At 45.3% G+C, this 26,520-nt stretch overlaps 1 protein-coding gene across 7 annotated transcripts in view; it reads left to right on the top strand.

Moving 5' to 3' along the window:
* The window catches only part of BCL11A (BCL11 transcription factor A), a gene marked incomplete at its 3' end in the record, with an annotated part of 96,448 nt that overhangs the window by 49,689 nt on the left and 20,239 nt on the right, over positions 1–26,520 (top strand). The window contains exon 1 of one of the 7 annotated variants that reach the window (XM_081265328.1): positions 16,374–16,496. The exons of the other annotated variants lie outside the window; for them this stretch is intronic. Of the gene's footprint in view, positions 1–16,373; positions 16,497–26,520 lie in introns of those variants that run through there. 7 annotated transcript variants of the gene reach the window in all.

Consider the following 26,520-nt stretch of genomic DNA (forward strand, 5'->3'; position numbering starts at 1 on the left):
TAAAGCTGTTAGATTTCCAGGACTTGTGGTGGCCTAGCTTCTCTGCAGTGTGAGCTCTATTCTCTGTCTGGTCTTTCCCTCCTGAAGGTCTGTTAGCCTGCGATTTCACCCAGGGCAACACAAGTAGAAAGAAGCATAATATTACTTTGTTCCATCCTTCACTAGAAAAATAATTGGAATAAGAAGTCATTCTGGACGGCAGAGAGGCCAAGATAACCTCTCAGAATGTGTCTTCCTGTTCTTCTTCTTCAATTTTTATGTGAGACAGGTACGTTGCTGTAGCAGAGCATGGTCACAGTTTTGGAAGGCCTGTATCAGGTGAGCACTTGAAAGAGAACATATAAAGCAGGTAAACGGTCTGGAAGTGATTAATCAAATTACAGAGGTATCCTTCAATTCCCTAACGGACTCATGGCTCCCTGGGACACTCACATGCGTATTTCTAGATCGTGGAAGACGGAGCCCAGACTGTGAGCTCCTCAAGGGCAAGCAGCAAGGCTCCTGCCATGTTGTTCTCCCAGCAATTAATAACACATGTTTGAAGTAAATGACTGAAATTGGCTCTCACTGACTACCTGGCAGGATGAAGATAGCGTTTCTGAAATGATGGTGGAAGTTAAGTGCAACACTGGGTATCTACTGACAGCTTTTGAGAAGTAGGTGTTGTTTGGGAAGATGGTTCATAAGCATCTCATTTAGGAGAGACTTGTGGGGCATTTGGAGACCCCTGCTTTGGAATAAGTGAACCAGGAACTGGGTGAGGGGTTCCGATTGATTTTCCCCATACTACAGATGAGGATGGGGATCAGAGTGCCTGTGAGCCTACCCAGCTAGGTTCCTGAGTTCAAGTGGATACAGGGCTGAATGCTTCAAATCCACTCCATGGCAACCACAGGGCCTGATAACACAATAGGGTTATGCATTTTTGACTGATGAAGAAATTGAGGCTCAGAGAGGTTCAAAAATTGCTCAGAGTCCATAACCAGGAAGTGGCAGTAGATGAAGTGTCCAGTTAATCTGCCCAGCGTGGGAGTCTGGGTATTTAGCCAACTGACACGCTAAGGCTTGAAGCAGTGTGTCCCAACTCTGAGCTCTAGGTTTGCTATTCAAGGCCATCAGTCTTACACCTTGAGTGACAGCAGGTGCTATCTCTGTAGGTAGCAGCCACCAGCCAGGCTCTAGACTTCCTTCTGAGGGGTTGGGAAGTATGGGGTGTCTGGTTCATCCCCTGTTATACCTTGTCCCTGCCTCTTGCCCCCATAGTCACAGGGCCTCATCCCCCTTCTATGGCCCTTGCATGGGTGCCCACTCTAATACCCAAGTCCTGCCAAGGGGATGGTGCTGGCCAGGCCACCAGCCACTGCATGTCCTGCTCTGCCAGCTTATCTGTCAGCCCAGAGGTGTGGTTCATGGGGCGGAGGAGTCAGAGGCAGCAAGGTCTAGGGGAACTGGTCTCAGGGAACCTCACCTGCCCCCTGTCTGCTGTCTACCCAGGCTGGACTTGGGGACTTTCATACCCCAGGGCCACTTCTCTAACACATAGCCCTTGTGCTCCCTATGTGCTGCCCCCTGACTGAGCCTCTAGGTTTCCAGTCCAGGGCAGAGCAGCAGGACCCTGGCAGCCCTCAGTGCCTGGGGCATAGCCCTGACATGCCATCTCTCTGGCAAGCAGCCTCTGGCAGGCCTGGGCACAGGACCGAAAGCGGGCGAAGGAGGGCAGGGAGCTGCAGCAGGGAGGACCAGAGACAAAAGGCAGCTCAAGTAAACAGCCTGGCGGTGGGGTGGGTGCCCTGGCTGGAGGGGCTCGCCCGGGCTGGCCTGCCCTGGGAGGAGGCAGATTGGCGCCAGTTCTCTTGAATCTTGGTCCCGCTTTAGGCCTGCCAGTTGCTGGAGCTGCTTGTCTGGAAGTCTCCTGCTTATGGGTTGGGAGGAGGAGAAGACAGAACCGAGAGGGCAGAGTGTCAACCAGCTTCAAAACATGTCCCCTCCCCACCATGTTGTGGCCCCACTGTTGCCCCTTTGGACCTGGGGGGCTCGTGTTCCCGGGGGCTGATGGGGAGGGGCAGAGCTGTTAGAAGGGTCTCTTTGCCAGCCTTGGCCTGTGGCAAACCTTGTCTTCAGAAAGGCAGGACTTGAAGGAGTTTGGGCTCTGAAACTGGGTATTCCTGAGTTTTGACCTGCCAGCCCATGTGGCCTTGGTGAGGCTCATGCTCCAATCTATAAAATGGGGCTAGTTTCTTTCTTGTCTCTGGGAAGAAATGTGCCGATAGATAGTCCCTGCTAGGTGACACAAAATGTGTGGTTTTTTATAGGGCAGGGCTCCTGAAGGAGGCATGAGGGTCTTTTGACTTCATTCTCTAACACAGTGGGTCAGACGTGTGGTAGGGGAACACCTGGGTGCCCCTGGGCCCTGGATGCTGTCTACTCACCTGGTGCATGGCTGAGCTGTGCTCCACCTGGCCTGCCCAGGCTCTGTGGCCATTATTCTCTAGCTTACGGGCTTGGACCTCAAAGATAGGAGAAGATAATGATAGTCCTAGAAATCTGAGCACCAAGGGACACGTCAGAGGGTCATTTTCCAGAAAAGGCAAAAATAGCTGGGCTGTAGTTGTCATATTCTTTCCTTTGAATGCCTGTGTGTGAATAGAGTCAGGGGAAGGGAAAATGGGAAGAGACCCCGACCCTGCCTCTCATCCACCCTAGTTCTTCCCATTCTAGTGAAGAGGTGTGATTCTGGGTGAATTGGACTGTCATCTGAGTTTGACCAAGGATTACAGGTGATTTGAACACATGTATGAGGAACATACATATTAGTACAGAAATTTAAGAAGCTTTCCTAAACAGCAAAGTCTGTAGCCTGCTTGGAGAATCGGTAGTCTGGCCAACAACGGTGTGAGTCCTAACAATCCTGGACCTGCAGGTTCCCCCACTGGCTTCTAGACTCTCCCCCTCAGTTCCCTGCTCCCCTCTCTTTGCTGATCTCAGCTGCTGGTGAGTAGATGGAGAGAACGGATCACTCCTCAGTTATGTTCAACACCCTTAACCTGTTTGCTGCTGAAACTTGAAAAAGAAATGCCAAGCGCCAGAGGTGGCTAGATGATGAATGTGCCAGGCCACTTCTAGGAGAGGAAGTGGGTATGGGGCAGTTGGTTGCCTTCCCGGTACCAGGATGATGCAATGTTTGGAGGCTGTGACCTCTCACCTCCTCAGGGCACACCCTGCAACCTTGTAGGGACCCCTCTGTTCAGCCCAGCCTGGGCGTGCATCTTGTGTGCTTGTTTGGCACTGATAGGGGTCACCGGTGGGGAGGAGTTCTCAGAGCACACTGCTGCAGGTCCTGAGAGCTGTCCCTGAGGCTGTGCCCAGCCTGTAATGTCCAGGGCCTCTTCTGCTGGGGCTCTCTGCTTATCACTGTGGGCATTATCAGCACTCACCACCTCTCTGCCCAGGGCTGTGGTGTCCCCTCCAGGAGCCACACACCCTTCTCCTCAGAGGCCCTCTTGCTTGAAAAGTGACCCAATCCCCCTTCCCCACCTTCCCAGACTTTGGACTCATGCCAGCCCTGAATAATGTCCTTCCCCAAGGGAACCAGACCCAACTCTCTAGGGTTGGCCCCATGGTTCCCCCAGTCCTTTGCTTCCTTGGGTCTACTGGGTTCTGTGTACAGCAATCTCCGTGACACCCACATCATTGTGGGTTCTCCTGGTGGCCTTTGGATGAGGGGGTGGCAGGTCCAGGGTTCCCTTTCTATCACCTGGGCCTCTCCTGTACTGTAAAGGAAATTGGTTTCCTTTAGGACAATGCACAACTTCCTTTTGATCATTTCTCTACTAGAGCATTGCCCTATTATCAGTAAAGAGAGAAATGGACAAAAAGAGGCCAGAGTCCTTTGGGGGGAAAATGTGTGCTGACAGTAAGATGGTAGCTCAGAGAAAGGGGAGAGAGTAGAAGAAGATTGGTCTTGAAGGGCTTCAAAGGAAGTAAAGGTTGTTAAATTGCTCTGTAAGCTGCAAAGTGCCATCCGTGGAAGCTGTTATTATTATGATCATCATCATAATGGTCATTATCATCACTATTACAGGATGTGGCAGTGACGGAGGTGACTGGTGAGTGCTGATTGAGTTTCCAGCCCATTTCTGATGGTACAGGCCATGAATGTGCCTACCTGGGACATTTGAATTCAATTCAAGAGCTGGGGTTTGAGCCTAGACTTTAAAGCTCTCTGATCCTTCCCTGGCCTGCTAAGCTGAGGGCTAGATTTTGGAGATCGACTTGAAGACAATTTATCTATACTTGAATAGGTAGTTATTCATATTCTGAAAAATCTGAGTTTATCAAACAGAGAAGTTAAAAGGTAATGTTTCACTTAGAGAAGAATTTTCTTCACCTTAGAAAAGGATCCACAGTCGTCTGCCTTTGCACGGACTGTTTCTCTAGCTCATTAAGTGTTTACAGGTCATTAACTACTCAGTGAAAGGACTTTGGTAGAGAAGAGAAAAGCTACAAGGAAGTAGTTCTCAACTCTAGCTTAGGGGAGGCTGGTTAAAGAAAATTAGAATCGGTTGGCTAACAGGTGTCTGCTGAGGACTCTCTGGGACAGGAGAGAGGATGCTCCCTTCCACCTGAGAATTTTTGATCCCTTTGAAATCCCAACTACAGACATTGGGTGCCTAGTTGTGTTCACTCGGGTCTCCTGATTGTAGATAGGAAGTGGGTCCTGCTGTATGGAAATCCAGTTTACACTGCTTTTCAGGAATATCCCTGTTGCATACAGGGAGGGAGATCTGAGGAAGCACCAGACCTGAGATTCCGTGGGAGCATGGAGAGAGCTCATAATGGCATCTGGAGTGTGAAAAGTTACCAATTGTCTGTGCTGGAATGTAAGTGGGTGGTCAGTATTTGCACTACAGAGATGGCCCAGGCCTGGGCTGTAGAGAACGGAAGCCATGCATTTACCTGGTTTTTCCAGGAGGAACTCGCTCAGTTCTGGGTCTTATGGAAGGTGAAGTTCTCTTTCTCTTCCTGCTCTCCTGCCTGTAGCTCCTCTAGATCCACTTGCCTCATGTCCAGAGCTGACCAGAAGGAAAATGGCAGACCTATTGTCGAAGCCTGGCACTCTGCCTCTGCCCCAAACCTGTCCCTTTGGTAACACCTTTGGGATGATCTACCCTTGCCCTGTCCCTCTGTCTGTGGCAGCCTGCACTGCTCTCCTGGGCCAGGAATTCTGTAAGTGTTGATGGGACTTCAATTGCAGGGGTCATGCTTTGTTTTTCTGGCTTCCAGGGTTTTCCCAGGTCCTGGTGTTTTGGAATTTCATGAGCAAGTCCACATCCCCCTAATCCATTTCCTTCATGCATTTTCTTTTTTTCTTTTTTTTTTTTCTGTAGAACCAGCTGAGGATTTTTATTATTATTGTAAAAGTCCTTCATGCATTTTCCATGCATATGTTCAGTCCTCTCTCTACATGTTACCCTCATAGCCTCATCAAGTTTTCACATCCAAGGTGGCCTTCTCTCTTAATTTGTTCTTTCCTTTTGGGGAATCTTTCCCAGATCTGCAGTATGTTTCTTAAGTGTTTTAAAAATATTCTAAAAAGTGTGAAAACATCCATGTAGTTTGGAGACTCAGAGACATAGTAGCATCGTTGAGGACAGTTGGTCATGGAGATGTCCCCCAGGCTCCCATGGCAGCTGGGCTGTGGAGTTGGGGGCCATATCTTGAGTCACCTCTATTGGAGCAGCAGGGGAATTGGAGTTTGCTAGGTGCCTTCTATCTATATATGCAGATTCAGGGTCCCTTTCACTTATTTCCACTTTCAGGGAAGCCACAAAGTCTCACAGCATAGGGACCACATACAACACCTACATGTATAAATTTTGACATGATGTGTATGCAACACAACAGACATGTAATGTCTGCACTCCAGCCTAGGAATCTCACTAGCTGAGTTGAACTTGTTTCTAGAGGTTTTTGCTCTGAGGGATGGAGCCCGCATGCCATTCCTGTGATGAGGAAGGAAATGAAGTCAGGACTTGGGACTATCTACAGTGATATTCCTGAAGAGAGACACAGGGTGGTCTCTGCCCCAGGTATGCATAAGCAAGAGCAAAGAGCTGATTCAAGAGCAAAATCCCAGCACTTGGCTAGAAAAGATGGACAGCATCCCCTCATAGGCACAGCGCACCAGGGTCAACACAACTTTAAAGGTGGTCTAGTGCAGCCTTAAAGTTCCTTTTTTTCTTAGGCCCTAAGGAAGGGTTTGGCCTCTGATTGGGGTGGGGTCGAAGGAGAAGTGGTAGATCTCTGGGTCTATGGCCATTTGCTCAGGTGGCCTCTTTCAGAGGTTATTTTGCTGTGGAGAATTGGATTTTATTTCTCCATGGGAATAAAACTGATTTGTAGGACCTGCCAGGTAGACTAGATCATCCCTCCCCAAATTGTAAAGAATGTGAAATTTTCCTCGGTCTGCCTTCTCCTCACGGCATCACTACCCATCTCGGTTCCATCTGTCTGTCCATTAGTGTATCCGTTGCATGTAGGCACTTGTCAGATACTCTGCTGGAGTCTGCATTTCTGATTGACTCCTTCCCCCAGTCTCATATATTTTTTTCCTTCTTTCTCTTCCTCTCCCCTTTTCCAATGACCCAAACTTGCTTTTGGAAGAAAGGTTGATGACTGCATTTCTGGTGAGATGTAATTAATAAATAGCAGGAAGTTATGTGTTTTATTTTACCAGTGCAGAGGACTTACTCTGCTCTAAGTATTTCATGAATATGCACTTACTTTATTTTCGTAACAACCTTTTCAAGCAGATATTATTTTATAGATGAATCTTTTTTTTTAATACTCTAGCTGAGAAATTGAGTTGGTGGTGACTTGTTAGGAGTGAGGCCAGAGTTATTTGTCATCACAGAACCAGTCCCCATTGCCCCAACTCTGGCTTTGTCCATCAGAGACTGGATAGATGGAATGAGTGCTTTTCTTCTCCTTCCACATTTCATCTCAGCTAGCTCTGGGTCATTTCCATCCTTGTCTCCCTATCTTCTTATTCTGCAAAGATAGTAAAAGTTTTACAAGACATTAAGGTATTAGATGCTATTTATTCCAACTTCCTTGTTTGTAGTGGAGTGTCTGAGATCTTTGGTCCATGAGGAGACCTAGTGGTCACCTGCCAGTTTGCAGGTAATGCACAGACGAGAAGCCAAGACCCCTAGTTCCCAGCCCCATTGCTGCCTACACTCCCACAGCGTTCTGTCGGTACCATCTTCTCTCTTCCTCATGCTTCCTCAGTCTGTTTAGCTAAAAGATCTATTGCCCTGAGTGTCTTAAAGAGATGTAGGTGTGCCTCCCTCATGGGGAATTACTTTCTCTTTCTAAGTTTATTGCCAGTAGCAGTCTCCCTTCTGTTTTCTTCAGCTTCTTTCTCTTGTGTTTTTTTCTTTCTATTTAAGATGACTGTCCTCTTTCGTCCACTTCCCTGCCGGTCCCCATGCCTTCCCTTAATCCCCTTCTACCATTGCTTTAGTCCTGAGGCTGTAGCTCCTTTAGGGCCCTGCACTGTCCCAGTGGATGAGGGAAAGGGAGGGCTGAATCTTAGTTTCCTGTTCTGATTTTTTGTTGTTGTTGTTGTTCTAATTGGTTATATATGACAGCAGAATGCATTTCGATTCCTTGTACACAAAGGGAGCACAACTTTTCACTTCTCTGGTTGTACACGATGTAGAGTTGCATCGTATGTGCAGTCATACATGTACCTGGGGTAATGGTGCACTGATTCTTTACTCTCTGCAACACGGGGCAGGAGCTGGTCCCCAGGAGTGTTGTCTGAGACTTTGGTGTTGTCCACCTTCCCAAGGCCTTTTGGCAAGGTAAAAGTTATCTCCGGGATCCTGATGTTCAACTCTCCTGATAGTAGGTAAGGTCAACCATGTTCCTCTCTGGCCCAGTGAGGAAACTCTCCACATCACATTAAATAATCACCTCTAGCCCAGAAGGGGCCACAGTCAAATGGTGTCCACTCTAAGGATGTTTTGGGGTCTTTTCTCATCATTTTATTAATGTAACGGGGAGGTTTCTGCTTGGAATAAGGTGACATTTGGTTGTTGAGCCAGACAGATGATTGAAACACAGGCCTTGGAGTTGAATTCCCTGGGGAATGGCGTGGATGTGGGGCAGGCAGAAGGTGACAAAATGAGGGCTCCACAGACTCTCGAACTCAATAGCTTTTCTGTGTTCAGAATGCCTTAGGTATTTACCTACCAAAGAGAAATGAAGACGTACTCACCTATGAACACATATGAATAATGTTCATTGTAGCATTGTTCTTTGCGTAAAAAGTGGTAACAACTCAATGTCAATCAACCGGTGAATGAATAAACAGCTGTACAAGGGGATACATGTCAACAATAAAAGAATGAAGTAGGAATATACTCTAAACATGGATGAGTCTCAGAATTATTCTGTCCAGTGAAAAAAGTTAGATATGAAAGGCGACACCCTATATGATTCCATTTATTTGAAATTGTAGAAGACTCCAAACTATAGTGCCAGGAGAAACATGAGTGTTTATAAGGGGATAGGGCTTGGGGTGGGGGGTGGGAATCCCCAGCAAAGAGGGATGAGGAAACTTTACAATGATAGAAATTTTCTACATCTTGATTTTTGTGAAGGTCACATGACTGTAGAGTAAAATTTACCAAACTTTATGCTTAGAAAGAATGACTTATTATATGTAAAGTATACCTCAATAAAACTAAAATATAATTTAAAAAAAAAAGCAAAATATAGCACCATTACTTGAATTGGACCAGCATGGAAAACTGCTTTTCTGTCTGTGACTTTTAACTGTTCTGCTCTTCTCGAGACTCCGGCCATCTCTGAGGAGGCACCCAGGTACATTTCAGGGAGATGAGAATGCCCTTGGGGTTCTTTGAAGATATCTCACAAAAGTTGGTAACCCCAAGGGAGAATGACAGAGGCCATGGGGGATGCAGACCATCGTGAGCAGAGATTGCTTGTGTGTGAGGAAGGTGTGTGAATGTGTGAGAGAAAGAGGCGAGGAGGGATTTATGTCATAGAAATCCAGTGAGCTTCAGAAAATAGAAAGAAGAGGGACTGTGAGACTCAGATACCCTTTCTCCTTGGGTGGAGTCCCAACTGTGTAACTGTCTATTCAATTCCTGTAAAGTGACTTTTTTTAAAAACAAACAAACAAAAAAAAAACATCTTCCTCTCTAAATTGTCTCCCATGCAGTAGACAGCATAAAAGTGATATCTGGACTTCTTTCATTTTTTATTTCATTCTTTCGTTTCATTATTCTGCAAACTTGGGTGAAGTGCCTTTTTTGGCCCTGGCTGGGTTCAAAGTGCTCGGTAGATTTGTGTCCTTGACATGAAAAACCTCTGTGCATGAAGTTCTTGGTTCTGTCTGGCCACGCTCCTGATTCCATGGCTTGGCTCTCAAAATGGAATATGTCCAGGATGCTTCGATATGGACAGTCAGCCCATCCTAGAGAATTTTCATTATGTAACATTTCATATAATTGTTAAATTAGTGGTTATCTTAGTTTTTGCTAGGGCTCCCTTTTTGGCATCAAAATGAAGTCTTTTTTTTTTTAATGGTAATGGATTTAAAAAAGTATTAAACATACATTTTTCAAATTTAGCTTTCGCATTCAAGGATGTGTTCACTTTGAATATAACTTCTTTACAGATGACCATGGCTGAAATACAGCTATAGAGTTGTACTACCAGAAAGATGGGTTTCACATAAAGAAGATGTTATTTTTTGGTAACTGACAGTCAGACCTGATCAACCTAGAACACGGTTTGGCTGGCCCAAGAACTTCATGTTTGCTCTTCTCCAGGGTGTGGGGCGGCTGTTTAAGGAGGGTGGGTATTAATACTAATCTTTGGGTAGCATAACATGTTACCGCCACTTGCCTTTTTTTTTTATCTGGGAGTTCAAGCAGATATCAGAAGGGAACTGTTTGTGGGTGCTGAGAAGGTTCAAATTACCATTTTGACCAGAAATGATATTTGGAAAAGCAACTTCCCTTTTAAGAAGGTAAATCAGTTATTTAAGGCCAATTTGTTGCATTCCTTGAATATCTGAATATCATCTGTCACATGCTATGTGGGCACTTTTAAATAACAAGTAGAACAAGTAGAAGACAGAGTCCTTGCATTTAGGAAGCCCATTGGGAAGACATGGAATTAACAGAGGCAGAGGCAGTGGTGAGCTATGGGAGGCCTAGGTTTGTGTTAGGGAGTGGTACACAGACCGAGCACTCCATGAACTGAGAGAAGGAGAGGTTGATTCTTCTTGCTAAAGGTGTCTAGGTAGAACTTTAGCAAGGCCTGGAAGGAAGTGAGAGATGAAGAAGAAAAGCCAGAAAGGAAACCAAGATGGAAGAGATTTTCACTTGAGCGGAATATTTTCACGGATGGGAAGAGGGAGCTAATACTGGAATAGAAATTTGGAGGTGGGATTCTGGAGCTCTGGAATGGTGGCTTGAGGAGTTGGACCATATACTGGAGCTCACCAGAGGCTGTTGAAGTGCTTTGAGCAGAGGACAAAGGCTGCACTCCAGGAAACATGAACTGAGGTGGGGGTTGAAATCCTCTCTGCTGTCCCCCATGCTGATATCCAGAACGCCCCTATTGACTCTAGACAATGGAGCTGGTTGACTGCAGGGTTTCCTTTCCCAAGTGGGATGGAGCCTCCATTGTGGGAGACTAGTGTGTTAGTAATGTAGAGGGAGTTACTAATATAGAAAATGTGGAAATCTGGGAAAGTTCTCACTTTGCCCCTGCTGTGAATGGGAAGTGGGTAGGAATGAGGATATTGGGCTCCCCTTTGGCTCCCTGTCCCTCTTCTCCAGTCCATCCATGCTGGAGAATTGTTCAGGGTCAGGATAGTTCTTCATGATGGCTCTTGTCCTTTGGATGACATGTGATGATGAAACAAGGCAGGAATCAAAATTCATAGGCTGGTGAACTCCTTTGAACAGCACCCTCTTGCTCTGGGGGTTATTAGATAGACTAGCTTGAATTTAAGTGGTCTTTCTTGGATGGGGTAAAGAAGGGTTGCTAAAGGAAGTAGTAAACAGGCAGTTAGAAAGGTAAAAGGGCCTGGGGCTTAGGAGATAAGCCAGTGAATGAGGAAAACAGAGAACCTAGTGACCCAGAATGTTCTAGAGGAGAACTTGACTCTGTTGGCATTGAAAAATGTCAGAACTTCTCTTCGGCCTCCTTTGTGGTAGTTTCACACTTCTAGCCAAATTTTCTCTTGAGACACAGGTATTGGTCACATGATCTTTTGTTTGGTTGGTCACTTGCGTGTAGCATGATGCCCTGTCCTGGACGTGAGAAAGCCGTTTCAGTGTGAAGCAGGCAGCAGGAAGTGATGGCTTCTGGAAGACTAGGTGGCTTTGGGGGAGACATCTCTCAGGGGTAGAAAGAAGTTAATTAGAATGTAAACTAGAACAGCGTTCCAAAGGGCTTGTATTGTATGGATTTGGATGTGTCGTGGGCAAAACGAAATAAAGGAAACGGGATGAAAGATGGTGGGAGTGACTGGCAGGTACACCCATGTCTCCAGTTACCTTCCCCAGACTCTCTGCACCAGCAGTTTTGTTGGGGTCTGAGAGATCCTTCAGAAATCTATTGGCCAACCTATTGCTTGTGACCAACAGCATTTTTTTTTCTTTCTTTGAAGATAAATTCATTTTGGAGGCAGGTAGTGACTTTGGGCTATTTCTGAATCTTTGACTATTGGTTTGAGATCTTTTTTGTTATTATTTTCACATCAACTGAAGCTAGAAAGTTCCAACGACTCCCCCTGTGGTGTTGTAAGTGTTCCCTTTCATCGGGGAAGCCAACTATTTACAGCCATAACAGAGTTTACAATGAAGTGTATAAGTGATACCGACTTCTGTGTCAGCAAAAAAATGAAACAAAAACTGATCATAGATGACATTACCTAAATGACAGTACCTACGTGTGTCCTTTCTTTCACATTTGCTGTAATCCTGTTATGGCATTGTCCTATTACCTCAAGTACTGTCATCTTTAAATGCTGTCAAATCATAACTGGATTGCCAAGGACAGAGGAGAGGAATCAGGGAGAGCTGTGGCGGTTCCCAACAGAGACGGTCTTCTTACCCCTCTTCAGGGTCGAATTCTTGGAGAAACTGTTCAGTGAAAATCACGACTCAAGTATCCTTTACAGGCTTTGATGAAATAGCCCGATTCATTGCTATTGTTCCTAGAAGGAAAGAAATACCCTTTTAACAATAGCCAATGAGACAAACTCTTCCAGGACATTTTTAATGTTCCTGCATAATGAAGTGGATCATGAGTGTTATTATTGTGTTTTTAAACCCAAGGTTAAAAGTAACAGCGAAGAGAAGGATCTGAGAGTTTAGCATCTAATTCTTCTTCATTGTGCTATTTGAAACTCAGGAGACTCCATCCTAGAGCTGGGGAAATTGAGTCAGACAACCTCAAAAGGCAGATGTTATCGGATACCTGGAGTTGGAAATAACTGTATTTTTGTGTTTGTGCTATCTGACCGTGTTCCTCTTCATATATGTGGACCAAATTCTTGTCTAGATTTCCCATAAAAGGTTCATAAATTTCTAGTCTTCACCCTTCTGCAGCTTCCTTAGATAGCATAGTTGATGTGGAGTATCATTGCGTGAAAATTAAACCTCTTGCTTTTTACAATTCACTGCTCATAAAGAAGGGAGTGAGTGTGGTTACTTTGAACGCCCTCATTAAAGGCCAGTTTGGCTGCCAGAGAGTAGGGCTAACTCAAGGGGGAACAGCCATGACTCCTCTTTCATGCCTTTTGGGGTTTTATTATGGATTTCATAAGGGCATCGTATAGTTTTTCCTTAATCCCATTCTATGCTCCTTTTAAAATATCTAATGTTGATTAGTGTATCCTGTTATTTATAGTCTTCTGGAAGGATCCCATGGGAAGATAATCTCCATGCAGATGACAAAAAAGTAACTGCCCACTACGGCACTTCCCCTGCAGAGTTTTCCTCTTATACTCATGGTGAGAATCAAAGGCTGGCTGGACACCCAAAAGCCTGACTGGAGGCACAGCCTGGGCCGTGCTGACATTAGCATGAGGAACTTGGCTAATTGACTTGCAAAATATAGGTTAGGGAGTTTTATGGGATATCAAATTATCTTACACTTTCCCTGATTAAAGACAAAATATTATATTAAGTAGATCATTATATGGGTAAAAGGTTAGAACCTCGCACTTAGGGGTGTAGTGCTTTTGCTCCCCTCCTGCCTTGTGGCACATAACAAATTGAAGGCCGGGAAGCTTGTCGTTCACAGAGCTCTGAATGTCTGGACACCGAGTGAGGTTTCCAGGAGCGTTCCAGAAGGGGTGCTTGCCTTGGCTCGGTACTTCCTGAGTCTTTATGATTCTGATAGAATAGTCATCTCAAAATTAAGTATTAATTTGTTCAGATTCCATTTCTGTCAGCAAGGAAAAGGGGCATGGGCAATGGACAGAGCAGTGGCCAGGTTTGAAAGGCACAGTGATGTGTCTCAAGCTGCATGTGAGGAGTGGTCCCAGGGTGCTGCAAAACTGGGAAGGGAGTGGTCATTCTAAGGTTGTGGGCTACTTCTCTGTCACACTGTCGTGCTTTGGTCAACTTCAGGAAGACCTTAGTCAATCCTGATGTGAGATGATGTTTCCATTGTATCTGATCATAATCTACCAGCCAGTCCATCATGCTACCACCATTTCTGTGCATTATTTCAAAGCCTAAGGATTCACATCCGCCACTGGGTTCGTGGAAAGGGACAATGTTAAGGTTTTTCTGGAATGTACCCATTTTCTTTCAGTATCTTAGTTTGGTATTCTTTAGAAATTATCTCTCTTAGGAGTGTGTGTGTGTGTGTGTGTGTGTGTCTAAATATAGTTTCTTCAGTCTCTCACTTCCGTACTTAACTACACATATGTGCATGAAGTGAGCTCTAGAATGGGGCCACCCCTTCTCCCTTATTGTGTGAGAAGAAAGCACTGTTGCCAAATTGGAGGTGGGACAAGGTGGGCTAGAGGAACTGTGATTGGTGTTTTAATTTGATGTGTCGGGGAGAGAACAAATCACAAGTCATTCTTGGGGAATGGACCATGGTCTGCCCATAGAACAAGGACCCTGAGGCCCACTACTAGTCTTCTTCACAGAATGCCTCACGTACAGCAGCCATTCAGTCAAGTCCCTCTCAGGATGGAAGAGAGCTTGTCACAGTTCTCTACTCTTCCCCTGCTGATAGAAAAAGGGCTCAGGGAACCTTGTGTAGTTATAGAAATAGATCCATAAATATGCAAAAAAAAATCATCTCCCTTTCTCGATGAGAAAGAAGAGAAGCAGAAGAAGAAAGGTGAGGAGGGAGATACTCAAATGAACAATTTCATTTCTTCTTTTCACATGGCAAATGGGATCAGGTTTTTTTTTTTTTTTTTTTTTTTTTTTTTTTTTTTTTTGGTGGTGCCTGGGATTGAACCCAGGGCCTGTACATGCGAGGCAAGCACTCTACCAACTAAGCTTTGTTCCCAGCCCCAGGTGTAACAGTATGTATTTCCAAGGGCAGCAAAGCCCTCTCCTTGGTGAAGGGGTGCTCCTGGAGGACCTGTAATAGCTGTTTGACTGAAGGGAAATACTTGCCTTCTCTGGGTTGAGCTCAGCCCATTGTTCACAAGGGGCATTGCTGGTATTTATAGACCATGTGTGACAGTCCCCAGTGAAAGGCAACTTCACTTCTCACCCCAGAATAGCAAGCGTTGTTTCTCATATCTAGGTTGCTGGGACAGCTTCCTAGGAACCCAATATTCAGCAGCTTTGTGACGTTGGATGGAGGGTTATTCTGTTTAAATGAATCGATCAGTTTTTGCTATTTTTCATGTTATTTTCTGGTTTTAGAAATTTAGATTTTGTCCTCCCAGGCAAGATCTCAATGACAAGAGATCTGCCTTGGCTTGGACAATTCTGTTTTTTTTTTTCCAGTTAGCTTAAAGTCACGGATGGCTCTCCTGGGACTGCCATCTGGAAGCAATTGGCCAAGCTGACAGCATCAGGATGTCTTTGGAGGCATGGCTCTATTGGGGTTACTGGCCCCCTGCAGCTGTGGCTGACAACATCCTTAGTACTCTTGCTGGGGACACCTTGTTTCCCCCTTCCTAGTCTCTGTGCCACAGAAAATTCTGGCTTTGTGTGAATGCATTCTGAGTGGGATCTATAGCATTCCATCCCACCCCATCCCATTGCATGTCATAAGCTATCTATTATAAGGCCAGACTCCCTTTTGTTTACAAGGACCTCAAAGAAAGGGGTACTGTTTAGGGAACTAGGCTTTGGCCTGGTGAGATAAGTCAACTGTGGAACTCTGGCTGCAAGGGCTAGTTTGCTCTTTGGGGACTGGGCTTTGTTGTTGTTGGTGGTGGTGGTGGTTAGGGAGTGCAAACAGTTTTTATATCTCCTATTTAGATTGAAACAATGGTCTCTTTGGGCTACATCCTTAGCAAGTGCCTCAAAGGACTTCTTTTTGTCTTGACCTTGATGAAATTTAGAGTATACAAGTTCATACATACATGGTCATGGACACACTCCCTCCTCCCCCATTACATCCCATAATGAGCTATTCCTCAGTGAGAATTCCTATAATTTTTGAGGTCTTACATTGGGATGGTGATGAGGGTGGGCAACCTCAGCCCCATTTGCACTTTACCTGAGTTGTTAACCTTCCCCCTTTCTTCTGTCCCTCCGTGGTCCCCATTCCCATAAGGAAAACAAAACACAAAACACGTGAGCCATGCTGGCAGTATAGACTTGATCTCAACTTCCCTAGGTGCAGCTGTTGACTGGTACAAAAAAAACTGGAAAATATTTTTTTTTAAAGGAGAAGGTGGGGGGGACTAGTTTCTGTTCCACAATCACTACTGTTTCAGTAAGAAGCAGCCTGGTTTATCTGTCACACCGACTTCCCTTTCTAGTGAGTGTGTCCATTTTCTATAGGAGAGGACCCTGATTGTCGGGGGGAGGGAAAGGAACCCGGGTGAGAGAAGGGAGATTGTAGGAAGCAAGGATGAGAAAAGAGAGGTGGAAAGGAGAGGAAAGGGGGGGGGGAGGAGAGAGGACAGGGGGCAAGGGAGCATTGGAATTTGAGCTATATTTAGCTGAATGTGAGCATAGATTCCATTAGGCTCCTTGGCTATGGGGAAACAGACTGTGCCGACCTTCTTGTAACTTCCTATGAAGCGCCCGTGGTGGCTGAATTCTGACACTGGCAGAGTCTGGACAACCCTGCCAGCTCCTGGAAGGGCCACCCAACAACTGTCACAGGCGAAGCATCACAAGCATGAGCTGTCGATAGTGACCTGCATTTGCAGAAAATCTGAGGGCTTCCTAATTAACGGAGGAGCTCTAAATGAGACTAAAGCAGCTCAACAAGCCCCCTCACACTCGGTAAGTGTCGCGATGCAGATAATCATTACATCTAACAAGCTTCTGATTTTCAGCGATGGGGACCAACTCGCTTACAATGTGGTTCGGTTGCAAGAGGGGGAGAAAGCAACCAAGAAAGAAAAAGGAAGAAGGAAGGGAAGAAAGAAAGAACTAGAAAAAAAATAGGAAAGAAGAATGAAAAGAAATCTGCACTCTAGTGCTTGGAGTGAAGGCTCAAAGCTCCTGACTGAATTCTGTCTTTGTTGCTAGCCAAAGCATTCTGATACATCTTCTGTTTTAGATTTTCCTTACTGTAATCTATGTCTGTTAATATGCCAGTTCATTCGTTTGACGTTTCCTGGAGATGAGCATCCTCTGTGTTATTTCTGACCACTGCAGCATTCCACAGGGTCTGAATTGTTGAACGTGGTGTGCCAACTTAAATATTACAATCAAAACATGAGATGGAGACAACAATTGATTTGGGTTCTACCTTGGATGGAGAAATAAACCTGGGTTGGAGGGAACTGCAGCTGTAGCAGGGGACTTGCCTGAGATCATTTGGGGCTTGCCTGGACTTAGGCCTCCTGGCCCTGGCTCTCTGCATAGGGCAGCTGCATTTGAGTCCTGGTTTAAGGTATTGATTTAAACTAGCTCTCAGAGGCCTGAGTGAAGCTGATCATTTATGTGTCTTCTTTTCTGGGTGTTTCCCCTGTCAAGACCTTTTCTCTTCGAATGTTTGTTAGAGGGTAAAGGGCTGTGAACCCTGTTGACCAGTATCGTTCAGGAAGCGCAGGGTTAAGGAGCAGTGTGTCTCTCCTGCCTGCATTGATTCTCCCCAAACTACCCACAGTATCCTTGCAATTATTCATGGGAAATAAAATAATATAAATCACGCTACCTGATTCTTCTCAAACATCTCACAAAGTAATCACAGGCTGAAATACGGGTTTTCTTGCAGTGTCTTTATCAGTAAATCAGATTTTGAACATTTTATCAGCAAAAGTTAGATTTAAGCATCATTCCTGTAAGGTTTGAAAGAAAGATTTGTTTCAGTGGGGACTCTGCCAATCAATGATCTTCCAGCTTGACTCTGCTATCAATTATTGCGGCAATTATTTGTCTAGTTGGATATTTAAAATGTCATCAGAAAGAGATGATTACATATTCCAGAAAGCAAGGCACTGTATAATCAGATGAACTGAATCCAGTTAAATGTAGTGTGGGACCAACCTGTCCTTCAAAGTAGAATTCTTGAGCTACCACAGAAGCAGCAGCCTTCTGCCCTGCTTTCAGGCAGCTGATCTTAACCTTGGGATGCAGTGTGCTGTTGGGGTCAGGTGATACTCAATTATGGGGAACTTTCCAAGTCTGAAAATGGAATTGCTCCTTCAGAGACACAAGAAGTACATTTTGGTTATCTTGTTCAATTCATCTGCAAATCTATAAATAAGCAGTCCCTCTATTCTTCTTGCTTCCTGTGGATTTAAATGCCAAATCCTGATTTGTGGCAAACTTGTCACATGCCCCTTTCCCACTCTCGATGCCGGGTGCCCAGGAACTAAGCAGTGGCGTGGAAATTACAACTGTTTAGAAGCCAAGAAAAAGCTCCATTTCTCACTTTTCTCCAGTTCCGGATATTCTCGGCCCTGCTCCATCTCTCAGTCTCCCCCCCACACACCTCCTCCACTGCACACCCTCCTTCTGTCCGCTCCATGAACAGGAAACTGAAATACAGCTCCAATTTTTTTTTTAAATGGAGGAAGGGAAACCACAACCTGAACAAACAACCCCAAAAAACTCCAACCAAATAAAACCCCCTAGAGTGGCGCTACATGTACTGAGCATGTAGAAATCCCCCTTTAACACGTCTGCGGCCTCTTTCTAAGTCACAAGTGCCCTGATGAGCAAGTGACAACCACGTGCTCAGCTGGGACACCAAAATCCATCTCCATCCTTTTGGTACCAGGTTATAACTGACCAGAGGTTCACGGAAGGTCTGTGTATCTGGGCGGGGTTCCTGAGTTTGAGGAACTGTAGGGCTATCTGTCTATTGAGGCTTTCCTCAGTTCACTTCTCGGCATGCTGAGCTCTTATCTTTCCAGGGCATCCTGGTGGTCCAGATCCCTGCCCCCCAATTGCATAAAACACACTGGGTGGGTGGGTGGGGGTCTGTTAGAGAATTAATCTCATCTGGGGTTGGGCAGGGGATAGAAGCCTTTGGAAACACTGGAGCCCTAGGTTATATGGGCCAGAGAGTGTAGAGAAGAAAAGACGGTGGGGTGGAGTACTCATGGAGAAGAGGTGCTGTCTCTGCTGTAGTTATCTTTTTGGGGGGCGGGGGGCGGCTGTGGAGAGCTCTGTCATCCCTGTCACCCCCACCCCCCCACCCTCCGCTTGTGGCCTGGGTGGCCTCAAGTCCACTGCCATGATTTCTTATTCCAGGGCCCCTGCCAGTTGTTGCCTGGGAAGCGCTGACCTCTGGGAGCACACCAGTGCTTTGTATTCTTTCTTTTATGGTCACCTCTGGGCTTCACCAGAATCTGGTGCAACTTGGGTGACAAGGTGTGGGCTGCTGCAGGTGCCCTGCCTGCATCTGAGGCAGAGAGCCAGTTAAGCACAGCCTGGAAACCTTTAATGTGACTTCTACAGCTAGCTTCCTGGCCTTATTTTAAGCCCCTTTAATAGAGCAAAACTATTTAGTTTTTGAATGGATGGACTTCACACTGTTCTTTCTTTAGGGACAGAAAGATAGGGGTAGAGGTAGGGAGTGAGAATAGAGGAAAGTGTAGAGGAATGCTTAGAAAAATTTGATAAGGGGGAAAGGAAAGGGACCCAGACTAGTAATTTGGGACAAATTCATCAGAAAACTTAAGGAAATTTGACATCCATTGTGGCTCTTCTAACTATATAATTACATGACATTTGGAAAGTGAATTATTAACCTGATTGTCCATAACAACCATTGAGTAAATACACAATTAGAGATTGCCAAAATAGTACAGTGAACCAGTGGGCCAGAAGCCACTTTCAAGGGGCTATGATCATCTCCTAGTTCAAGGCTGACCTGAAGGCTTCTTGGTTAGTGAATCATTTACTAGGGAGATATCCACCAATTAAGGAAGGAAAGGAAGGTTTCCCCTTGGTCACCACTGGGTCCATGTTTGGGTCCTTCCAGCAGGTCATTTAGAATAGCTCTCCAACAGGAAGAAAAGTTCACTGCATAGCACTGCATACCTGGCCAGGACAGGTAGATGATGTAGTCTTGGTTCTCAGAAGGCTTGAACTTCAATTGGGGAGCCAGTGATAGTTTCCTGATGGTGAGTTGGAGTCCTGGATCCGAGAGAAATGTAGTGGAGAGCCAGGGTCAGAAGACAGGCAAACGCAGTGCAGCCCCTTATGTTTTCTAACCAGTTGGCTTTGTGTCTGCAGCCCCCTGACCTTTGCTGCCCTCCATGGCCCCACCCTTGGTGCAGAGGGAGCAATAATCTCAGTGGGGCCTCTTCCCGGGGAAGTCCACAGCCTGCTCCAAGCTGAAGGAGCTGCCAGAGTCAGCCAAGAGCCGCAGGCCATCAGTGCAAAGTACGATTTAACAAAAGCAGCTTTTGAGTGAGAAAGCTGAGTGGAGTTGTCTCAACCTGTCAACTTCAGATTTCTTTCCTCCTCTCCATAAATCAAAAAACGGTTGGTGGAAGGGAGGGACAGAAGCGTTTCATTTTCAGATTTTGTAAGAAAATAAAATCAAATCAAAAGAGCCTGTCCCACGCTGATACCTTACATGCCAGGTTTGAGCCTGAGGCAAATTTTTGTGGCCATGTAATAAGCCTTTTTAAAATGGTGACAGACCCTTGACTCTTTGCCTTGAATTACATTGATAAAAGACATTTTATTGCGTTAGAGCTGGGGCAGGAGTACAGGATGGTTCTTGCCTGGTCGGCCTCTTTGAAACCATGTCAGCCCTGCTGTCCACACTCTCCACTGCCTGACAGGGTTTGAGCACCATGGCAGCAGAGATCTATGGGCCGGTGACAGAGGGGGCTTTCTACCTGGCAGTTGAAGATTGAGGCCATGGAAGCAAAAAGATTTCAGCCTGAGGGACTTGTTACAGGAGAGTTGAGTCTTCCACATTCCTAGTAGACCTGAGAGATCGTGACATTGGTGGCCTCAGGTCAGCCTCATGGTTGGGACCCCGGGGAACTGGAGCATTGCAGGGAATGCTGGACCTCCGGAACCTGTTTCCCAAGCAGCCTCAGAGAGATTGAGAATAAAAATGATCCTGTGGGGTACCTTTAGTCCCCCTTGATATCTGTGGACGATGGCCCCTTCGTCCAGAGAGGCTAGGTGTCCGTGAGTCCCCAGTTGGCTCAAAGGACAGAAAGGTGTTGACAATGGTGTGTCCTTGGTTTGAGGAGCTTGGAGGTGTCTGGGAACCTGGGCTGTTACTCCTGCTGCATCAGCACAATTAATAAACCCCCAGAGCAGCCAGCAGCACCCCACCCCATAGATTGGGGCCTCTTGAGTGATTGCAGATTCTACCTGCAGGCATCTCCTTTTTGTTCAGGGGACTCTTTCTGGATTGGTTGGGGGTATAAATGAAGGATTAGGAACTGGATAAAAAGCCAGTAAAATAACCATGAAGCCAAGAAAACAAGCCTGTCTTTTGTTCCGTGGGATGCTGTCAGAGAGATTAGGGCTGCTCTGTGCCTGGGAGGCGGGAAGGTGCTGAGGGACTGAGGAGACCGGTAGCAGTTGCTGCCTGCCCTGGGCAAAGGCCTGTTTCTGAAAGAAGGACTCACTGTCATGGGACAAGGCCTGTCCTCCCAGCACCGGAACCCTCCTTGATTCAGCCTCACCTCAGGCGAGAGGGCAGCCTAGTTTTGTTCCTGAAGAAATGTCAGAGCCTGACCTGCTAGACCATTTTTTTTTTTTTAGCTTTGAAACCTTAAATTAGTTCTCATAATTTCCAAGCTGTTCTGTGTTAGCCACAGGACGTAATAGGTTTTAATTCTGGAGAATGGTCAGTTCTGTTTCTCTTAGCCAAGAATGTCACAGAGTCATAGCTCCATACTGGGGGTCTTCCCCACCTTCCTTGAAGTATGCACACCACTTTATAGTCCCTGAAATGCAAACAGTTGCCATTAAGTGGCTGTGATGACACATTCTCCAGTGGCCCACTTTGGGGGCTTCTAAGGTGAGTGGTGAGAAGTAGTGGTCCCCACGTAGGGGGCAAGGTTCTAAGGCCCAACTATGCCCTCACTGCTTGCAGCAGGATACTTCTAAGAGTTTCCATTTCCTTCTTGGGGAAGGTCAGCACATTCTTCCCTAAGAAGGCCAGGAGGCAGGAGTCTCTGGCTCTGTTAATAGTGGAAGAGTCTTGCCAGGGTCTTCCTGGGCCTGCTCATTCTTCTGGCTCCCTTCTTCATTGAAGAGCTGCACAGATCAGTCATGGAAGATAAGACCAGAAAGCTCCCCAGCTAGCTGGGCTGCCATCTTGCTTGGGCCTTCTCACATCTACTGTGTGTATCTGCCCTTTCCTGTTGCTCTCTGCCTCCATTTGGGCCAAGAACAAAACCTCAGTGGTCTTTGTGTAAGCATCATGTTTGGTTTTCTGTATCTTATTCTCGTATTTTTAGTTGACTGATCAAAGTGGTGATATAGAGCCCGTGGGGTGGTGCTCCTCTGAAATCCCAGTGGCTTGGGAGGCTAGGACAGGAGAATTGAGAGTTCAAAGCCAGCCTCAGCAACTTCGAGGCGCTAATCAACTCAGTGAGACTTTGTCTCTAAATAAAATACAGAAAAGGGCTGGGGATGTGGCTCAGTGGTTGAGTGCCCCTGAGTTCGATCCCTGGTACCAAATAAATAAATTTTTTTTTTTAAAAAAAGTGGTGATATAGAGGGCTGGGGTTGTGGCTCAGTGGTAGAGCGCTTGCTGAGCATGTGTAAGGCACTGAGTTCGACCCCAGTACCACATTAAAAATAAATAATTAATTAAATAAAGGTATTTGTGTCCATCTACAACTAAAAAAATTTTTTTAAATGGTGATATAGAGGCATAAATGACCTTTTTTTCTGAGTTGACACAGATAAAAAAAGGCGAGGGGTGACTCTTCAGAGTAATTTGGGAGTTGTGTGTTCTGCTGGCTTTGATAGACAAGCCCTTTGCCCTGGCAGGTGTTATCAGAATTAAAAGTTTGCTAAGCAAATGGTCATTCTCATTGGCTCCATCTTCTACCCTCAGGCATCTAATGCGTAAGTGGGTGGGGCTAGGGGCTGTCCTCACTCCTGTGTGGTTTTCAAGGTTTTCCAGGTGTCTGAGATTGTGATCTTTCCATTTTCTTCTTCATTTCGGGGCCAGGGTGTCTGTGAACACATCCTGTGTGACGCTGGACAGTCTGGGAAAAAGCAAAGTGTCTTGAGCAGCTTCTCACCTCCGAGGCATTGATTGCAAGTGCGCCCCACTTTCAGAAGGCCCAATACACACCAAAACCTCATCAATGGAAACTGATAAATTAGAGGGTGATTTTTCACATTACAGAAAGATTGTTAACTTTTCAAAAGGTTTCACCACGGGGTTCCTTTAATAGTTAGCTCCCCCACTGAATTTAAAGTGTTTGTTTACAGATCATTAACTACTTGACAGAGAGGATGTTGGGGGGGGTGTGGAGAACGCACTTAAAAGGTAAAATGTTAGAAGCCCTGCCAATTTTCGATGAGCTTGGGAGGGTGACGAAACCTCTCTGAAGTTCTGTCGGTTAGCAAAATGTGATTCAGTTTACAGAAATTCATTTTATGCAGGACTTTCCAGGAACCCTCTATGCTAGTCCAGGGCCGGGACCACAGGGTGCTGGGGCTTTGCTGCCCTGGTTGGAGATGGCTGTGAAGAGGACTTATATTTCTTAGAGCCCTGGGTATGCTCTCATGAACAGTAGGTACCGGGCTCTGGCGCAAGGCCGAGTTTTGCCACTGGCCTTCTGGCACGGGCTGCGGAGACCTTTTCCCTTGACATTTAGCCTGGGTGTGTGGGAAGTTTCTTCCTGGTTCTCTGACCTTCATTCTAATTGGTTCAGCACTTTACCTGGGCTTCCTCCTTGAAGCTAAGTCAGGTGAATTTTGCAAGCCTGGGCCCCTGCAGATTGAAATTCACCATCAGGCTCACATCCCAATCTAGGAATTGGCACAGGGTCTAGGCTCAGGCCCACCCTGCTCTCTTATAGGTCCTTTCTAATCCCCACAAAGTCCCCAGGGAATAGGCCCCTCCTTGGTGAGGTTCATAGCCCTTTGAGGCTCAGAGAGGCAGGCATCACCATCGGATCCAGCTTTGATGACCCTTCCCCACAAAGAAGAAAAGAAAAGAAAAAGAGAAGACTTAGGCCATAATGTGGATAGAATTTACTCAAATTGAGAAGTGGCCAGGGGGTGGCAGTTAGAATGGAAATACCAAGATTCTTGGCTTTGCTTCAGCAATAAAAGAATCTGGGGAGGGGCCGTAGTGAGACTCAAGGCATTTGGGCAAAGGCATCTTTAAAACTAGTCCCCAAGTTTCTCCAAACAGCCTGAAAAATACCTCTAATAGAGGAACATGCTTGTGTGTGCACACAGAATCCTCAGATAAGGGCTCAGAGCTGCAGTAAGTTTCCCCCACATCCTCCCCATAGCTTTGAAGAGCAGAATGAGGAGAAATTTGGAGGGAAGGTCAAGTTGATGATGGAAGAGACAAAGCTGTGTAGGAAAATCTCAACATTTCTTGCAGTCATTTGTTGAAAATGTTTCAGCAAGTATGAGCCCATCTTAAACTGGCAATGACACATCTGAAATAGATTATTTAAGCCAGGGAGGCAGTATTGAAAAGAAGAACATGGCTATCAACACTTGTTTGTCTGACTCAGAGGAATAAAACATAGTGGATTCTGCAGACCACCCACAATCCATCAGGGAAGGCAAATTCGAGGTGGGGGGTGAAATGAAACAGGACAGATGCACTTTCCTAGAGTTTCCCAATAATCCACATGCATGTGTCCCTTATTTTAAGAAAATGTGGTGTTTGAAAATATGATCTTGCAAAAGCTAAAGACTCCACAAAAGTCCTCAGAGGATTTATTTAGATAATTTAGCCTCTTCTGTCAACTGGATGAATGAGGGTGCAATTTTTTGATTTGAATGTAACTGCCTGTTGAGCCCCTATACATCTTGGGTTTTGCTTCTCTCTGGGCACTGATGCCTACTTTTTTTTTTTTTTTGTCCAGAAAGTTCTTCTCTTGGCTCTCTAGGTCTAGTTCTTAAGTTATACCCTCCCTTCCAAAGAGAAGCATGTGTGGTCAGTCCTCTTTTTCCAGTGGGTTCTGCATTCAGGGACTCAGTCAACCTCAGATTGCAAATATTTGAAAAAAATAAAATGGCATCTATACTGAGCATGTACAGATATTTTCTTGACATGATTCCCTGGACTATACAACTATTTACTTAGCATTTGCATTGTTTTAGATAATGTAAGTCATGCAGAGATTACTTAAGTGTAGTGGAGGACTGCATGGCATATGCATTGTGTCATTTTATGTGAGGGACTTGAGAACATGCATATTGGGATATCCTAGAACCCATCCCCTGTGGACACTGGGGACCCTCTGTAATTTCTCTTTGAATTTCCATAGCAGTTTTCCTGTGCCTTTCTTATGACACACTTTCTACACTGCAGTAGGGCAATTTCTGTGCAGGCCTTATCTTCTCTGCTAGATGTAGGTTCCTGTGGGGAAGTCTGCTTCTGAGTTTTCTTTGTGCTACCCACAGAGGCTGGCCCATTGCTTTGGGCATTGTAGGCACTCCGTAAATATTTGTTGAATGAATGCATGAAAGAATGAATGAATGGGATTTATCCTGGGAACACACATTTTGCATAGTAAGGTACATGGTTAAACAAACAAACAAAAAAATTGTCCTAAGACAATTTGTCTTTTTATGCAGCTGCCCTTCCAGTCTCCTAGATAAGTCCCTCCTTTCTAAGGCAAAAGCTTAAAGTGTAATAAAAATTTATCTAATTCACGATCAAGTGAAAATACTTTGGGCCCAGAGCCAAAGAATATTATTGGAGTGAACTTTTTTCAACACCCTAAATTTAACCAGCTGGAATTCTTTTTTTAAGTACCATCCTATTCAACCTTTTGAAATGAAGGATTTGCCTTTTAGTGGGAAATCTGCATTTCAACACAAAGATGGAACACAATGTCTTCGGTTTAGTTATTCTTCAGAAAAGCAAGCTCTTTTTTTTTTTCTTTTTTTGAATTATATGCTTTGCTTATGTTAAAGACACAGATTGCAGAAAATTTTGTTTAGGCCTGACAGATTGGTGCCTTGTATCTCTCCCTTTTTTTCATTATTATAGATAAAGGGGGCATGAAAGATGCCATCTTTCTCTTCCCCCCAATTGAGAGAGGACTCAGGATGAGCACTCTTAAAGGTGAAATTAGTAATCTGTTTTTTGAATAATCAAGACTCTGAGAGGATATAATCAGAGAAAAAAAAAAGAACTTAAATGAGTGATGGATGTAATTGAAGTTGCTGGTAAACTATCAAGTAATATAAAGACCATGAACAAGTTTTAGCAAAGAAATTCTGTGGTATGGCATCTAAAATCCTTGCTTGCTTTCTCCTTTGTAGAATATACTTTTAAAAAAGCATCTTGATATGGGGAAACAGAGAGAGAGAGAGAGAGAGAGAGAGAGAGAGAGAGAGGCTATAAAGGAAAAAAATGATCATGTAAATGCTCATTTCTAGAACAAAAGGGACTGTGATTTTGACACTATCAGAAGGTTAATTAGGAATTCTGTTAGCAGTGATAAAGCTGGCACATTTTCCGTCCAGATTGACACAACTCGACACAGACATGGCCAGTGTTTACTCTAGAATACTCTTGGTCAGAGGACCTCAGAGAAGAGCTGGTAGTCAAGGTAGTCTGCAGGGTCAAGAGGTAGAAGAAGCTGACCAGAAAGGACATTTTGGGGGATTTACTCTCCTGTTAGATAAAGCAACTTCTAGCCCAGACAAGCTACAC

The sequence above is a fragment of the Spermophilus citellus genome, assembly GCF_964194105.1.
Source record: "Spermophilus citellus genome assembly, chromosome: 13".
Taxonomy (NCBI): Eukaryota; Metazoa; Chordata; class Mammalia; order Rodentia; family Sciuridae; genus Spermophilus; species Spermophilus citellus.